This window comes from Pseudophryne corroboree, chromosome 5 (assembly GCF_028390025.1).
Source record: "Pseudophryne corroboree isolate aPseCor3 chromosome 5, aPseCor3.hap2, whole genome shotgun sequence".
In the NCBI taxonomy this organism is placed as follows: Eukaryota; Metazoa; Chordata; class Amphibia; order Anura; family Myobatrachidae; genus Pseudophryne; species Pseudophryne corroboree.
In genome coordinates this window covers 622,933,144-622,950,134 of record NC_086448.1, presented here as the reverse complement: position 1 = coordinate 622,950,134, position 16,991 = coordinate 622,933,144, and the positions used below count along the sequence as shown (strand labels likewise).

At 45.0% G+C, this 16,991-nt stretch overlaps 1 long non-coding RNA gene across 2 annotated transcripts in view; it reads left to right on the top strand.

The window, feature by feature from the left end:
* Positions 1 to 13,495: 13,495 nt before the first annotated feature.
* Positions 13,496 to 16,991, top strand: part of LOC134928148 (uncharacterized) — a 196,425-nt gene continuing 192,929 nt past the window's right edge. For both annotated transcript variants that reach the window (XR_010177840.1, XR_010177841.1), the window contains exon 1: positions 13,496 to 13,646. This is a non-coding gene — a long non-coding RNA (uncharacterized LOC134928148). The remainder of the gene's footprint in view (positions 13,647 to 16,991) is intronic.

Genomic DNA, 16,991 nt, shown 5'->3' with positions numbered 1-16,991 from the left:
ATTATGACAACCTTTATTAATGTCCTTTTACACATAATGTCCCTTACACATAAGCTGCACATTATTAATGCCCTTATACACATAATGACATGCATAGTGCCCCTTACACATATGTTGCACATTATTAATGCATTTTTACATGACACACATAATGCTCCATACACATATTCCGAACACTACTGCACAACCAACCCACTCACATGCACACAGCAATCACACTGCCACTAACACTGTGACCTCTACCTCTGCTTGGATACAGATGTGTCCTCATAAATATTGCCTCAATTCTAACATATGGCACCTTTTTTGTAATGAAAATGCATCTTATTTGCATTGCTATGTGGCTAGGATGCACAAGCAGCTTCTACTGATTAAAATGATATGCAGCATGCATATATACTGTGTGAGACTGTGGCTGTATCTGCATATGAAATGCTACACACAGAATATAGGCATGCCGCATATCATTTTAATCAGCAGAAGCTGCTGATGCCCCTTGGAATATCAAATGCCCTAGGCAAATGCCTAGTTTGCCTATGCCTAAGGCCGGCTCTGAATTTAGATTAAAAAAATGAGAGATTCCAGCTTATTTTAGTGTGGAGAGTCACATGAGGTACAGCCAATGCGTTTCGTCTATCCGACTTCATCAAGGGGTGAAAGACTAATGAGCAGATCTCATATTTATAGCAGGTATAGTTAGGAACCAAAGGATATGACATCATATCCTGTTTAGAGTTAATAGCTTACTACACAGCTCTTTTCATATATAAATATAAATACATTTGGGCTGTTATAGAATGGGTAAGTAACCCTGACTGTTAAATTAGAATGAAAAACGAGCATTGAAAACCTTATAATTAATAAATTACAGTTTTAATCATTAACCGGTGGCACTTCCGCCACACTTCCTGTGTCCTGGACATGGTAGTGCGCATGCGCAACCTGCCCCACTTCTGGTAAGCGGGTGGCGCATCTTCAGTACATGTTGTATTTTGCCACACTTCCGCCCTTGTTTGTTCAGTATTCATGCCCCACTTCCGATCACGGCGGGACGTAGCGTCATTCGGTTACATACAAGTGCCTGCATCAATCACTGGTAGCGGTGGCCATCTTTTAGGTGCCTGCATCAATCAATGGTAGCGGCAGCCATCTTTCTGGAGACCTGCAATTGCAGACTTTTTTTTAAATGTATTTTCAAATCCTGAAGCAGCTCATAGAAAGGAAACAAAACTTTTAGTATTGATCTCAAATAGTCTAAATGGCGCTAGCTGATATAAACTATAGGACTAATATACTAATAAGACTATAAATATTGTATTAGTATTGTTGATGTATTACAGGTTGAGTCTCCCTTATCCAAAATGCTTGGGACCAGAGGTACTTTGGATATCGGATTTTTCCGTATTTTGGAATAATTGCATACCATAATGATATATCATGGTGATGGGACCTAAATCTAAGCACAGAATGTATTTATGTTTCATATACACCTTATACACACAGCCTGAAGGTCATTTAATACAATATTTTTAATAACTTTGTGTATTAAACAAAGTTTGTGTACATTGAGACATCAAAAAACAAAGGTTTCACTATCTCACTCTCACTCAAAAAAGTCCATATTTCGGAATATTCCGTATTTCGGAATATATGGATATGGGATACTCAACCTGTAGTAATAAAACCTATGTAAAATAAATATAAGTAAGAAAAAAAATGATAATTATATATTGATATCAATTCATAAATATGCTGATTTTTTTGGGAGACTTTATTTTACAGACTAAAGGATAATGAGAGATAGGGGTAGGTAATTGTGCATATTAATATGGTACCATCCACTGACTTAAAAGGTTATAGTATAAGAGTATTAAGATTGAACAGATAGCATAGTAAAAGAGAGTGAACCATGGAGTGGTGGTAGATCATAGTAAAAAAAAATTGCTAAAGCGCTTATAAACCATATTTGAAGTGCTACAGTAGCTAAAGTGCTTGTGCATAGTGATTCTAATATCTGCTAATCAAAGATTTGTATCATAATTGTGACACTGTGATATGGAAGTGAAATAGGGTACAATAATCATGGATTTGATTAAATTCATATTTTTATTGAGTATATAGAAACTATTGTGAGCCCATTTGGGCCATCCTTGTACAGTACTCAATCTTCCCAGGTGGTTCCCCACTTGGTACTGGTTGAGCCCAACACTGCTTAGCATATAGCCAGTGCGGTATGACCGTATATTATGGCAGAAAGACTCAATAAAATAGTATTCCAACTCTCGATTTTTTATTGTGCATAACATAGAGAATACCATGTATTTAGCGTGCTGGCCGGGAGCTACTCATCACTCCCCGGCCCACAGCGGCTGCATGTGAGGTGACGCAGCCGCTGCGGCCCGCCCCCCGTTCGCTCTCACGAAACGGCAGCCAAACGCCGCCATTCTGCCCCCTCCCGCCCAGCAACCGCCTCTGCCTGTCAATCAAGCAGAGGCGATCGCATCCCTGCTATGGCCTTCGCTTAGCTGCGACAAAAAGCAGCGAGCGTACAGGTCGGAATAACCCCCTATGATCTACCACCACTCCATGGATCACTCTCTTTTTCTATGCTATCTGTACAATCTTAATACTCTTATACTATAACCTTTTTAGTCAGTGGATGGTACCATATTGATATGCACAACGACCTACCCCTATCTCTCATTATCCTTTAGTCTGTATAATAAAGTCTCCCAAAAAATCAGCATATTTATGGATTGATAATTTGATACCAATACATAATTATCATATTTTTTTTCTTACTTTATTTATTTTATATAGGTTTTATTACTAATACATCAACAATACTAATACAATATTTATAGTCTTATTAGTATATTAGTCCTATAGTTTATATCAGCTAGCGCCATTTAGACTATTTGAGATCAATACTAAAAGTTTTGTTTCCTTTCTATGAGCTGCTTCAGGATTTGAAAATACATTTTAAAAAAAAGTCTACAATTGCAGGTCTCCAGAAAGATGGCTGCCGCTACCATTGATTGATGCAGGCACCTAAAAGATGGCCACCGCTACCAGTGATTGATGCAGGCACTTGTATGTAACCGAATGACGCTACGTCCCGCCGTGATCGGAAGTGGGACATGAATACTGAACAAACAAGGGCGGAAGTGTGGCAAAATACAACATGTACTGAAGTTGCGTCGCCTGATTACCGGAAGTGGGGCAGGTTGTGCATGCGCACTACCATGTCCAGGACACAGGAAGTGTGGCGGAAGTGCCACCGGTTAATGATTAAAACTGTAATTTATTAATTCTAAGGTTTTCAATGCTCGTTTTTCATTCTAATTTAACAGTCAGGATTACTTACCCATTCTATAACAGCCCAAATGTATTTATATTTATATTTATTTTTATATATGAAAAGAGCTGTGTAGTAAGCTATTAACTCTAAACAGGATATGATGTCATATCCTTTGGTTCCTAACTATACCTGCTATAAATATGAGATCTGCTCATTAGTCTTTCACCCCTTGATGAAGTCGGATAGACGAAACACGTTGGCTGTACCTCATGTGACTCTCTACACTAAGATAAGCTTGAATCTCTCATTTTTTTAATTTAAATTTATGGTTTTAGCCCTTCATTAATATCTATTGACTTGTAATCCCTTTTTGTTTACTTCATTTTATAGTTTTATCTTTTTATTAAACTATATTTGTTTAAATAAATGTATTGTTCAAACTTTTACTATATCCCAGTACTGCATATCTCTTATTTGCCATTTCTTCATGGATAGCTATATTTACTCAGACACCGTCGTTCGCTGATACCCCTATCCCACCATTTCTATTTTTAACTTTTAAATGGCATTTTACCTATGCCGAATACGTAGGCGCTAGCTGACATCCTATAAGAAGAAGGGAGTATTTGTATTGTGTCAACAGTAACTATCTATTTAAGTTTATTCACACCCACCTGTGGCGCCGTACTCCTAAAATTCTCAAATAAACTTTTGGCCTAGGGGTGCCATGAAAAAATTGTGATACTCTAGGGCGGCATGATTAAAAAAAGATTGGGAACCACTGTCCTGGTGAAATCTTTCACCTTGCTCTTCGCTCATATCACCCAAAATTTCTGGGAAACAGTCCAAGTGGCTGTGTAAGTAATGAACTTTTATGCTCATATTACATACAATTATTGAGCACGTTGTTTACTAGCTTAGCATAGTTTTGAGCCTTGTGGTTGCCCAGAAAGGCATTATTTGTCCTATATACCCAAAGCATGGTCCATGAGCCTTCACAAACTGTTTCATCAGGCCTAGCCTTATATGCAGTGAAGGCAAGATGATTTTGTCTTGTCCAACTAAGGGTTCATGAATGACATTTTTTTAATTCTACAATCATGTTCTCTCTCATAGGCCACTTTCTCCTCACCCAGTGGTCTGGTTTGACTCTGCTGTCCCAGAGGTATAAAAAACAAGGATATTTTGTGTAGACACTTTGCTGACCAAAGAGAAAACTGAACATTTTTACTATTTACTTATACACAGTGACGCCCCATATATAAATATATCATAGGCTGTTACATTAATGGGGTATCACACCTATACAACGCATAGCTCAGACTGAAGGTTGTCCAGATAGCGATGTGCCACGGCCTGGGCATGTGAAAAAAGTATAGCTGATAGAGAAAAACTGTTTTCATATTTGGAATTAGTGCACCCAATATAACCAAAATCAATACTAACATTCCAGACAACAAACGAAAAATTTTTTGTTGGGCAGTGTAATCGGCTATGGGCAGATTGGGTAACATACACTGACTGGGGGGCAGCAGGACCTGTTTGCTGCAATTCGTGGGGGGCACACTGAGGATTTTTTGAGGAAGGGAGACCCAAATCTGTGTCTTGCTTAGGGCACCATGAGGTCTAAATCCGCCTCTGGGTCTAGGCATCAGGTATGCACTACCTACTGTAGTGTGCGAAAAGAAGAAAAAGTGCACCACCTTTGTGTGGGTCAGCTACCTCAGGAAAACTGGAGTCTGGACCTAGTGGGAATCAGATTTTAAGGCAAATGAAGGTCTATAAGCGTTGAGGGTATTGCAGAGGAAAGGCAGTGTAAAGTGTTGCAGGCACTATGTTCAGTGTAATCTGGAATCTGAATATGACCCAGTAATAGATCTGAAGTACCTGGATGTGAGCAAAGCCAACCTTATCTGATGAGGTGAACTGAGTCAAGGAGCAAGAACCTGTCTGCTGCGGGCAAATTTTGCAGGATGTATTGCTAGAGAGCCAAATGCACTATCTGGTGCACCGCTGGTCTCAATAAAGGTCTTAGTGTTGGCATGACAAGAAAGACCTCTCTGGTGTGAAAAAGATGCTTTGAAGAACATGGGAGAGCCTTATTGTCCTTGTGTAGGCAGAGTGGTGTGGCTATGTATAGACTTCCCACTAGTGTTGCCAACTCTGACATTGAAAAAGGTAATTGTCAATTCCAAATAAAGACCCCAAACAAGCACATACCATTCCCAGAAAGACAAAACAAGATAGGAGGTTGAGCAGCAGCTGTGATCCCCAGCCAAAATACCACTACCCTAACCATCTTACTGGGTCCATGGCAGAGTCAAGAACTGTGGTGGCAGCAGCTGTTTCTATGATTAAGCCCAGGAGTGCCCCTGCCACCAGAGGCGTAGCTAGGGTTTTTGGAGCCCAGGGCAAAATGGAAAATGCCCCCCCCCCCCAAAAAAAAAAACAACAACAACAAAGAAACAGCAAAAAAAGCATGTGCGCGCGCCGGAAAAAAAATGGGCATGGCAACACACCAGAAGGGGTGTGGCCATGCACCAGAAGGGGTGTGGCCACTGAAAATGGCCCACAGTGCCAGTTACATTGCCCCACAGTGCCAGATACAATGCCCCACAGTGCCGGATACATGCCCCACCGTGCCAGATACATGCCCCACCATGCCAGATACATGCCCCACAGTGCCAGATACATGCCACACAGTGCCAGATACATTGCCCCACAGTGCCAGTTACATTGCCAGATACATTGCCCCACAGTGCCAGTTACATTGCCAGATACATTGCCCCACAGTGCCAGTTACATTGCCCCACTGTGCCAGATACATGCCCCACTGTGCCAGATACATTGCCCCACTGTGCCAGTTACATTGTCCCACTGTGCCAGTTACATTGCCAGATACATTGCCCCACAGTGCCAGTTACATTGCCAGATACATTGCCCCACAGTGCCAGTTACATTGCCCCACTGTGCCAGATACATGCCCCACAGTGCCAGATACATGCCCCACAGTGCCAGTTACATTGCCCCACAGTGCCAGATACATTGCCCCACAGTGCCAGATACAATGCCCCACAGTGCCGGATACATGCCCCACCGTGCCAGATACATGCCCCACCGTGCCAGATACATGCCCCACAGTGCCAGATACATGCCACACAGTGCCAGATACATTGCCCCACAGTGCCAGTTACATTGCCAGATACATTGCCCCATAGTGCCAGTTACATTGCCAGATACATTGCCCCACAGTGCCAGTTACATTGCCCCACTGTGCCAGATACATGCCCCACAGTGCCAGATACATTGCCCCACAGTGCCAGATACATGCCCCACAGTGCCAGTTACATTGCCCCACTGTGCCAGATACATTGCCCCACAGTGCCAGATACATGCCCCACAGTGCCAGATACATGCCCCACTGTGCCAGATACATTGCCCCATTGTGCCAGATACATTGCCCCACAGTGAGAGATACATGCCCCACTGTGCCAGATACATGCCCCACTGTGCCAGATACATTGCCCCACTGTGCCAGATACATTGCCCCACTGTGCCAGATACATTGCCCCCACCGTGCCAGATACATGCCCCACAGTGCCAGATTCATGCCCCACAGTGCCAGATACATTGCCCCACAGTGCCAGTTACATTGCCAGATACATTGCCCCACAGTGCCAGTTACATTGCCAGATATATTGCCCCACAGTCCCAGTTACATTGCCCCACTGTGCCAGATACATGCCCCACTGTGCCAGATACATTGCCCCACTGTGCCAGTTACATTGCCAGATACATTGCCCCACAGTCCCAGTTACATTGCCCCACTGTGCCAGATACATGCCCCACTGTGCCAGATACATTGCCCCACTGTGCCAGTTACATTGCCAGATACATTGCCCCACAGTGCCAGTTACATTGCCCCACTGTGCCAGATACATTCCCCACAGTGCCAGATACATTGCCCCACAGTGCTAGATGCATGCCCCACAGTGCCAATTACATTGCCCCACAGTGCCAGCTTCATTGCCCCACAGTGCCAGATAAATGCCCCACAGTGCCAGATACATGCCCCACAGTGCCAGTTACATTGCCCCATTGTGCCAGATACATTGCCCCACAGTGCCAGATACATGCCCCACTGTGCCAGATACATGCCCCACTGTGCCAGATACATTGCCCCACTGTGCCAGATACATTGCCCCACTGTGCCAGATACATTGCCCCCACTGTGCCAGTTACATGCCCCACTGTGCCAGATACATGCCCCACTGTGCCAGATACATTGCCCCACTGTGCCAAATACATTGCCCCACTGTGCCAGATACATTGCCCCACTGTGCACCCCCGAGTCGTCCAAATCCCCCCCCCCCCCCCGTCACTCACCGCCTGTTGTGTCTGTGAGAGGAGGAGAGCGCATCGCCTCTCCTTCCCCTCACAGCTCAAGGTCTCCGGCGGCTGTGTGGCGCCAGTTCGCCAGCCAATCAGAGCTCGCGGACCGGCAGCCAATCACGAGCCGGTCCGCAAGCTCTGATTGGCTAACGCCGGAGACCGGACACACGCAGCGCTGCTAGTGCTGGCGGAGGTCAGGGGAGGGAGAGACGCTGCGCTCTCCTCCCCTCACATTTCGGCATGATGGGGGCGAGTGGGGCATGATGCCCTGGCCGGCAGCGGCGCCCCCTCTCCTGGGCCTGCCAAGGCGCCCAGGGCACGTGCCCCACTCGCCCTATCCTTGTTACGCCTCTGCCTGCCACTAATCTATTAGGTGGGAAGAAAAACAGTGATGTCATGACATCATAAGATGCAACCGTCCTAGAGCACTAGAATTGTGCAAGAACATCCTACACTCCTTGTGCAGCTTCCAGGCAGTGGAAACCATCATAACTAGGCTCATGCAGCCTGCTTTGCAGTCTACCCCACTGAAAGTGGGAGATTTGTGCATCCCAAACATTTTTTCAGGGTGCCATGGCTGTATCTTGAATTCCAGTATAATTACAGAAAGTGCCATCCTGGATAATCGGTAGTTACTGCCCTGATTGTCATAACATCATAACATTTAAAATCTCAACAAAGAGAGCTGCCTATAGATTGTACAGTTCAGAAAGATAAGGGCAGCACGGACGGTGTAATGGTTATCATTACTGCATCACAGCACTGAGGTAATGGGTTCAATTCCCATCATGGGCCTGACTGTGGGTCAGGCCCTGACTTGTGTGGGTTTCCTCCGGGTACTCCAGTTTCCTCCAACAATCCAAAAATATACTGGTAGGTTAATTGGCTCCTAATAAAATTAACCCTATTTGTGTGTGAGTATAAATGTGATAGGGAATATAGATTGTAAGCTTCACTGGGGCAGGGTCTAATTGGAATGGCCAAATACTGTATTCTCTGTAAAGCGCTGTGGAATATGTGTGTGCCGTATAAATACCTGGTAATAAATAAATAATAATAATAAAGTTGACATACAAATGCCAAGCAGATAGTACGCTGCACTAAGCCAGACATGACTGCCAGAGCAATGATAGAACAAACTAAAAAATCAAAACTCGATCTGTTTCCAAACTACTCTTCTTTTCTCAATGCACTCCTGTTTCAGTTGAATTCTAAATACTGTAACTGTGCTCTAAAATGAGCTAATTTATTCATTACATAATGAACCAAGTGTTTTTTAAAGCTACTTACCGTACCTATTTTCTCATTCCACTTCCATTTCAGTTCTTCCCTTACAAAATCGTGCTCCTATATATATATATATATATATATATATATATATATATTCACTGTACTATACTATCTTCTATTCGCAGTTCAATCATAACAACTGGCTATACAACTGCTAATCACAAACTCTCATGGTACAAAGACCTGCGAGCAATATGTACTGTACATGTAGTCCAGGACTGGGCACTAAATTTAAAAGTCAACTTTATTTTACACTTTTACATTTTCAACTGCATTATTAAAATCTGAAGAAATACTACTATTCTTTATAACCAGAGGAAATGTCAATAATGGACCACTCTCTATACATGGCTGGAGTGGTAGCCATTAAAGTGGATCTCAGAATTGCTTCCTACTTTAATCTTTTGTGATCAACAAATCCTCTTTTATCACCAACCGCAAAAAAACAAAAAAATTAAGATTTTTCTCATCCATATAGGAGGAAACCTTCAAATTTACTTCCTTATAATTAATCTAATCCACATATTGATTAAATGTTTCTCCTGTGCTAGCGCACCCCAACAGCATATAATTGATTAATGTTGTCTACAATTAGATGTGGCAGGTCTAGGCACTTCTTTTGGAGTAAATATAGTTATCCTCCTACCCAGACAAGAAAGTATTGGCATATGCCAGAGTTACTTATGTACATATTGCTTGAAATGTGATACTATAATTATATATGTTAGAACAAAAAATAAACATTCACAAATCTGACACCCATGTTGGATCTTTTCCCTGACTCAATGACAAATTTTAACTTAATTGCATCATGATACAGAACTGGATATGAGCATTCAAACGCAGAGTAACATAAATTAATAAACAAACACAGGTATTGGGGATGCATTTGCCCTGCCCAAACATCTGCCCTGTATGGTCTTTCCCTCTTTTGTTTTTGTTTTGTTTGACAATGTTCCTCACATTGATGGTAGTTGAACACATTTTGTCTCACTTGCATACTTTTAGTGTATAAACTGTAACAAGTCCCCTCTATTATTTTAGTTGTATTTATTTTAGCATGTCATATTTGTGTACCTCTTAGGGGCATTTTTAGGTGGCGTTAGATGACAGCAGGTTTACCATCAGAAATTGTGGGGCACGGGACTGACAAAACAGGTCACTCACTCTAGGGATGAAGAAAAAGCTGTCTCTATCTCTGGGCTGGCAACAGATTTCTTGGGGCCTGGTACACGGATATCTTTGGGGCCCCCCTTGATCCTCACACGCACACATCCCTCCACTGGGAGCGAGAGATAAAGGGTGTCAGGGTGAGAGAGAGAGAGAGAGAGAGAAGTGAGAATGAGAGGGGGAGAGAGGGTTGGGTCAGAGAGAGACAGAAAGAAAGAAAGAAAGAAAGAAAGAAAGAAAGAAAGAAAGAAAGAAAGAAAGAAAGAAAGAAAGAAAGAAAGAAAGAAAGAGAGGGTGTGAGAGAGAGAGAGTGTTTCATGGAAAAAGAGCAAATAAGAGAGAGGGGAGAGAGAGGGTTTCAGACAGAGAGAGAGGAGTGTCAGAGAGGGTGTCAGGGAGAAAGGGATGAGACAGGGGAGAGGGGGGAGAAAGAGAGGGCATCAGGGAGAGAGAGTGTATCAGAGAGGGAGAGGAGCAAGAGAGAGAGAGGGAGAGAGAGAGAGTTTGTCAAGGAGAAAGAGAAAGAAGGGAGCAAGAGAGACTGAGAGAGAGTGTCAGGGAAAGAAAGAGGGAGATAGAAAGAAAGGGGGGATAGAGAGAGAAAGTATCAGGGAGAGAGAGAGAGTCACAGAGAGAGTGTCAGTGAGAGAGACAGGGAAAGAGAGACTGTGTCAAGGAGTGAGAGACAGTGTTAGGGAGATAGAGAGAGAGAGACCATGTCAGGGAGAGTGTCAGTGAGAGAGACAGTCAGGGAGAGAGAGGAAGAGACTGTGTCAGTGAGAGAAAGAGGATGAGAGCGAAAGTGTCAGGGGGAGTCAGAGAGAGAGACAGCATCAGGGAGAGTGTGAAAGAGACACTGTCAGGGAGAGAGAATGTGTTGGAAAGAGAGAGACAGACAGTCTCAAAGAGAAAGTGAGGCATAGTCATGGAGGGAGGGAGGGAGGGAGGCAGGGAGGGAGGGAGAGAGAGAGAGAGAAAGACAGTATGAAGGATGGAGAGAGAGAGAGATTGTCAGGGAGAGAAAGAGGGAGAAATTGAGAGTCAGTGTCAGTGTGAGGGAGAAAGAGAGAGAGAGAGACAGTGTCAGGGAGAGAGAGACAGTGTCAGGGAGAGAAAGAGGGTGAAAGAGAAACAGTGTCAGGGAGAGTCAGAGATAGAGAGACAGTGTCAGGGAGAGTGTGAGGGAGACACCATCATGGAGAGAGGGGGAGAGAGTGTGTCAGAGAGAGAGAGACAGATAGTCTCAGAGAGAGAGGCAGAGTTATGAAGGGAGGGAGAGAGAGAGAGAAAGACAGTATCAGGGATGGAGAGAGAGACAACGGCAGTGTCATGGAGGGAGAGCAAGAGAGTGTAAAAGAGAGAGTGCCAGGGAGAGAAAGAGTGTCAGGGAGAAAGGAACAGAGTGTTAGGCAGAGAGAGAGAGTGACAGTGAGAGAGACTGTCAGTGAGAGAGAGAGAAGGGAGAGAATGTTAGGGAAAGAGAGGGGTAGAGGGAGAGCAAGCTGAAGAGAAATTACCTGACTACAGAAAACGTCTCTCATGGGGGCAGGCACTTCTCTGTATTAGGCCTGCCCCCTAAACACCTTCAAATTGCGGCACTGCTGATCTGCTGCCAGGAGCCGGTACCGTTAATTGTAAGGGCATGGGGTTGTTCCTGTGAACCTTGGGGCCCCTCAGGACCTCGGGGCCTGGGACAGGGGTAGAGTACCCCCATCCCGGGACTGCTCCATAAAAAAAAAAACAGCCTACATGAGCTGCGTTGATGCAGGGAGCTGGTGTGGACCTCTGGTTCTGTCATGGCACGGGACTCCAGTCCTGGCAGTCCTCACTTGAGGGTGACCCTGGATGCCAGGGCCAAGGTCCACAATGTTTTGCATTCTAGAGCTTGGTAAATTTCCCAATATAGCACACTCAGCACACTCATTATCCACATTTCCGTTTTTGCAGGATTTCCAGCAAAATGTATTTAATAGATATGTATTTAATAGATATGTACCTAAACATTGTGCAATATTGGTGCTCTGTGAATATAGATTAATTATGACAGGAAATACTTGGGGATCGTGTCGTGTTTTATATTTTCATCAAACCACAACAATTATTTACTTTTCTTACTGATTTTTGGAACTTTCTGTACAGTGTTTCCCACATAAACCATTTCATACTTGTGCTTCAAAACAAGAATATTGCAAACATGTTTTAGACCAAAAGCAGTGGCGTAACTACTGCCCCCGCAGTCCTCGCGGTGGCTTGGGGGCGAGGGGCTGCGGGGGCGCCACTGATTACAGCAGACTGACATGCGGACGAACGTCCGCATGTCAGTCTGCTTTATTGGAGGGACACGGCGGGCGCAGCGTGTGCCTATCCTGTGTCCCTCCTGAGCCCTGCATCATCTCCGGCGGCCCGCGGGTCTGATAGGGGGAAGTGCCGTCCGTGAGCCAATTAGAGCTCACGGACGGCACTTCCCCCTATCAGACCCGCGGCCGCCGGAGATGATGCAGGACTCAGGAGGGACACAGGAGAGGCACACGCTGCGCCCGCCGTGTCCCTCCAAGTTCTCCAACAAGCGGCGGCTGCACTGCGGCATATCTGTCACGGGGGGGGAGAGAGGAGAGGGTGTCTGGCACCGGGGAATATATGGCCATTGGGGGGGGGATGTCAGGCACTAGGGGGGATATCCGGCACTGGGGCATATATGACACTGTGGGGGGGGGGGCGGGGGATATCTGGCACTAGGGCATATCTGGCACTGGGGAAGGGGGGGGGGGGATATCTGGCACTGGGGCATATATGGCACTGGGGGGGGGGGGGGGGATATCTGGCACTAGGGCATATCGCACTGGGGGGGGGGGATGTCTGGCACTGGGGGGGATATCTGGCACTGGGGCATATATGGCACTGGGGGGGGGATATCTGGCACGGGGTGGATATGTGGCACTGGGGGGGGGGGGGGGATATCTGGCACTGGGAGGGAATATCTGGCCCTGGGGCTTATATGGCACTGGGGGAGAATATCTGGCACTGGGGGGGAATATCTGTCACTGGGGATATATGGCACTCGGGGGGAATATATGGCACTGGCGGCATATCTGGCACTGGGGGAATATCTGGCACTGGGGGGGAATATATGGCACTGGCGGCATATCTGGCATGGGGGGAATATCTGGCACTGGGGGCATATGTGGCACTGGGGGGGAATATCTGGCACTGGGGGCATATCTGGCACTGGGGGGGTATATGTGTACCTGGCACATGGGGGGGGGGGGCTATATTTGGCACCGGGGGCATGTGAGTACCTGGCACCGTGGGGAAATATCTGGCACTGGGGACATATGTGGCACTGGGAGCACAGCCCTAGCAACAAGGACTACCTCCTAGCAACGAGCATGACACCCAGTGCATGAAACACCTGACAACGAGCATGACACCCAGTGCATGAAACACCTGGCAACGAGCATGACACCCAGTGCATGAAACCCCTGACAACGAGAAGGTAATTGAAAAGTAATTAGAAGCCTTACTGTAGGACTTAATGTGTAATGGGCATTACGGTGTGTGGCATAATGTATCACGGACATTGTGGTGTGTGTCATAATGTGTCACAGGCATTACGGTGTATGGTATACTATATCGCGGGCATTGTGATATGTGGTATAATGTCTCAGGGTCATTGCAGTGTGTGGCATAATGTATCACGGACATTGCGGTGTGTGTCATAATGTGTCAGGCATTACGGTGTGTGGTATACTATATCACGGGCATTGTGGTATGTGGTATAATGTCTCAGGGTCATTGCAGTGTGGCATAATACATAACGGGCATTGCGGTGTGTGGCATAGGGTATAACGGGCAGGGCATTGCGGTATGTGTCACAGGCATTACGGTGTATGGTATACTATATCACGGGCATTGTGGTATAATGTCTCAAGGTCATTGCGGTGTGTGTCATAATGTGTCACAGGCATTGTATGTGCTATAATGTATCAGGGGCATTGCAGTGTGTAGCATAATGTATAACGGGCATTGCGATTCCTGTCATAATGTGTCGGGGGCATTACGGTGTGTGGCATAATGTGTCGGGGGCATTACAGTGTGTGCATATTGTGTCATGTGCATTGTTGTGTGCGGCATAATGTCTAAGGGCCATTGCAGTATGTGGCATAATGTATACTGGGCATTACTATAAGGAGGAAAAATGACAAATAATGTAAGGGGCATGAATCAGGATTATTTTTCTTTCCTGTGGTGGCTAACGTCTGGGCGTGCAGGTTGCAAAACTGGGGTATAAGGTAGTCTTTTCCTGCAATACCACGCCCCTTTACGAGAAACCACGCCCATTCCAACAAAACCACGCCCCTTTTTTTGCAGCGCGCGCCTTCGGCGCGCGCATATTTGTCCCTTTCTTGCTCCCAGTTATGCAGCGGGGGGGGGGGGGGGGGGGGGGGGGCGCCAAAAATTTTTTGGCTTGGGGGAGAAAAATTTCTAGTTACGCCACTGACCAAAAGTAATAATGTGTATATACAGTAATTATAATTTACAGTACACACAGTAAGTACAGCATACTGTGAGTTGTTATCTCTTTGTTGTATGAAGGATGTTCGGTACTGAAGTGGTTACATTAGCCATTTAATTTAAGCAATTTATGAAACGAGAGAATAAAGACAAAAGAGAAGGAAGATAAAATGAAGGACCAGATTTATTGCAGGTTTATAGCTAAATACCTCTCTAGAAGTGTTTGTAAATGGTATGAAAAATACTTTATCACAGTAATAAGGATACAGATAAAGGTCACATGCAAATTTGACATTTTCCAAACGAATCATTTTTCTCAAGTCAGAAATAATACATTTTGTTACAAAGCTGTGATAGATATTTTTCACCGTGATTAAAAATGTGAGGATTCCACTTGTACTAACTACAGTAAAAGAGACATCATCCCTCCTGACAGTGGTCAGCGAATTACAGGATTTTAGATGTGGTAAATATTGTGAGGACAGAGTAGGATTTACATGAGCAATGGAGGTAATTCAGACCTGATCGCTAGGGTGCGTTTTTTGCATCCCTGCGATCAAGTAGTCGCTGCCTACAGGGGGAGGGGGAATTCGCTGTGCTGGGGTGCGATCGCATGTGCAGGAGAACTGCACAAACAGAAGTATATGCAGTCTCTGCACAGCCCACGACTTACTCAGCTGCTGCGATGATCGGGGCCGGAGCTGACATCACAAATCCTCCCACAAAACGTCGAGACCCTCCTGCGTTTTTCCAGACACTCCCTGAAAACGGTCAGTTGCCACCCACAAATGCCCTCTTCCTGTCACTTTTCTTGTGATCACTGGTGCGATCAGATTTTTCACACCATCCCATCGCTTCCCAGCTCTCGCCGTCGCTGTGGACCATCGCGCCTGTGCATTGCGGTGCATACGCATGCGCAGTTCAGACCTGATCGCCCAATCTGTGAAAAAGCACAGCAGCGATCGGGTCTGAATTAGCCCTATTGTGAAGCTCTTATTATTATCTGCACATAGCCACGGCCGCAACTAGGGTGGTGCCGAGTGTTCTTGGCAAACAGCTCTTAGGCACTGTGGGCAGAGAACCAACACCTCCACATGCAGTGTGACCAAGCATCTGCCACCAGCTCCAGTGCACTCCCCCCCCCCCCCTCATGTCCATAGGCTCCCATTCTAAAATAACTTTCAATCCCCTAGTTCTTAATGTAATAGATAAATTCTAATGCCCCCTTCTCCTCTCTACCTAAGTCTGATCTAACAGCAGGACTAGTGTTTTTTATTGTCAGTAATACAGTGTGGCATACTGTAATGGGTACTGCTGTGTGGCAAACTGTGTATAAGGGGTACTACTGTGTGGCATACTGTGTATATGGTACACTACTGTGTATAAGGGGTACTACTGTGTGGGGAATACTGTGTATAAGGGGTGCTACTGTGTGGCATACTTTATATAAGATGTAATACTGTGTGGCATACTGTGTATAAGGGGTACTACTGTGTGACATACTTTTTATAAGGGGTACTACTGTGTTGCATACTGTGTATAAGGGGTACTACTGTGTGATATATTGTATATAAGAAGTACTACTCTGGCATACTGTGTATAAGGTTTAATACTGTGGTGTATTGTGTATAAGGTGTATTACTGTGTGGCATACTATGTAGTAGGTGTACTAATATTTGGCATACTGTGTATAAGGGTGATATTGTGGAATATGGGTATAAGTGGCACTAGTCTGGCATAACATTTATAAGGTGTACTACTGTGTGGCATAATGTGTATAAGGAGTACTACTGTTGTATAATATGTATAAGGTGTACTACTGTGTGGCATACTGTGTATAAGGTGTACTACTGTGTGGCATACTGCGTACAAGTGGTACTACTGTATGATGTAACATGAATAAGGGGCACTAGTGTATGGCGTGACCATGCCCCTTTCCTGCAAGACCATTCCCCATTTTTTGGGGATGCGCAAACTGTCCCTATTCAGAACAGGACACCAAAATGTCTAGTTATGGCTCTGCACATAACAATTGTACATTTGTAATATATGCAGATCTGTGGTATTCTGTGTAATAGAGGTGAAGGAGATAAAGAAGGTTAAGTAGTATAATCAAGTGCTGATTTCTCAGCATGCCAATCCACCCATCTCTGATTGCCCTGCACTTTCTATTAACCTATCCTGTCAACTGGGAGGTGCCAAGACATATGCATGTGTGGTATATACTGTAGGAATCCTTTCCCATTATATTGAATAAAATAAGTTATACAATAAACATTTAGATTGAATTGATTGCATTGCCACACAAAAACATTTAACATCTTTT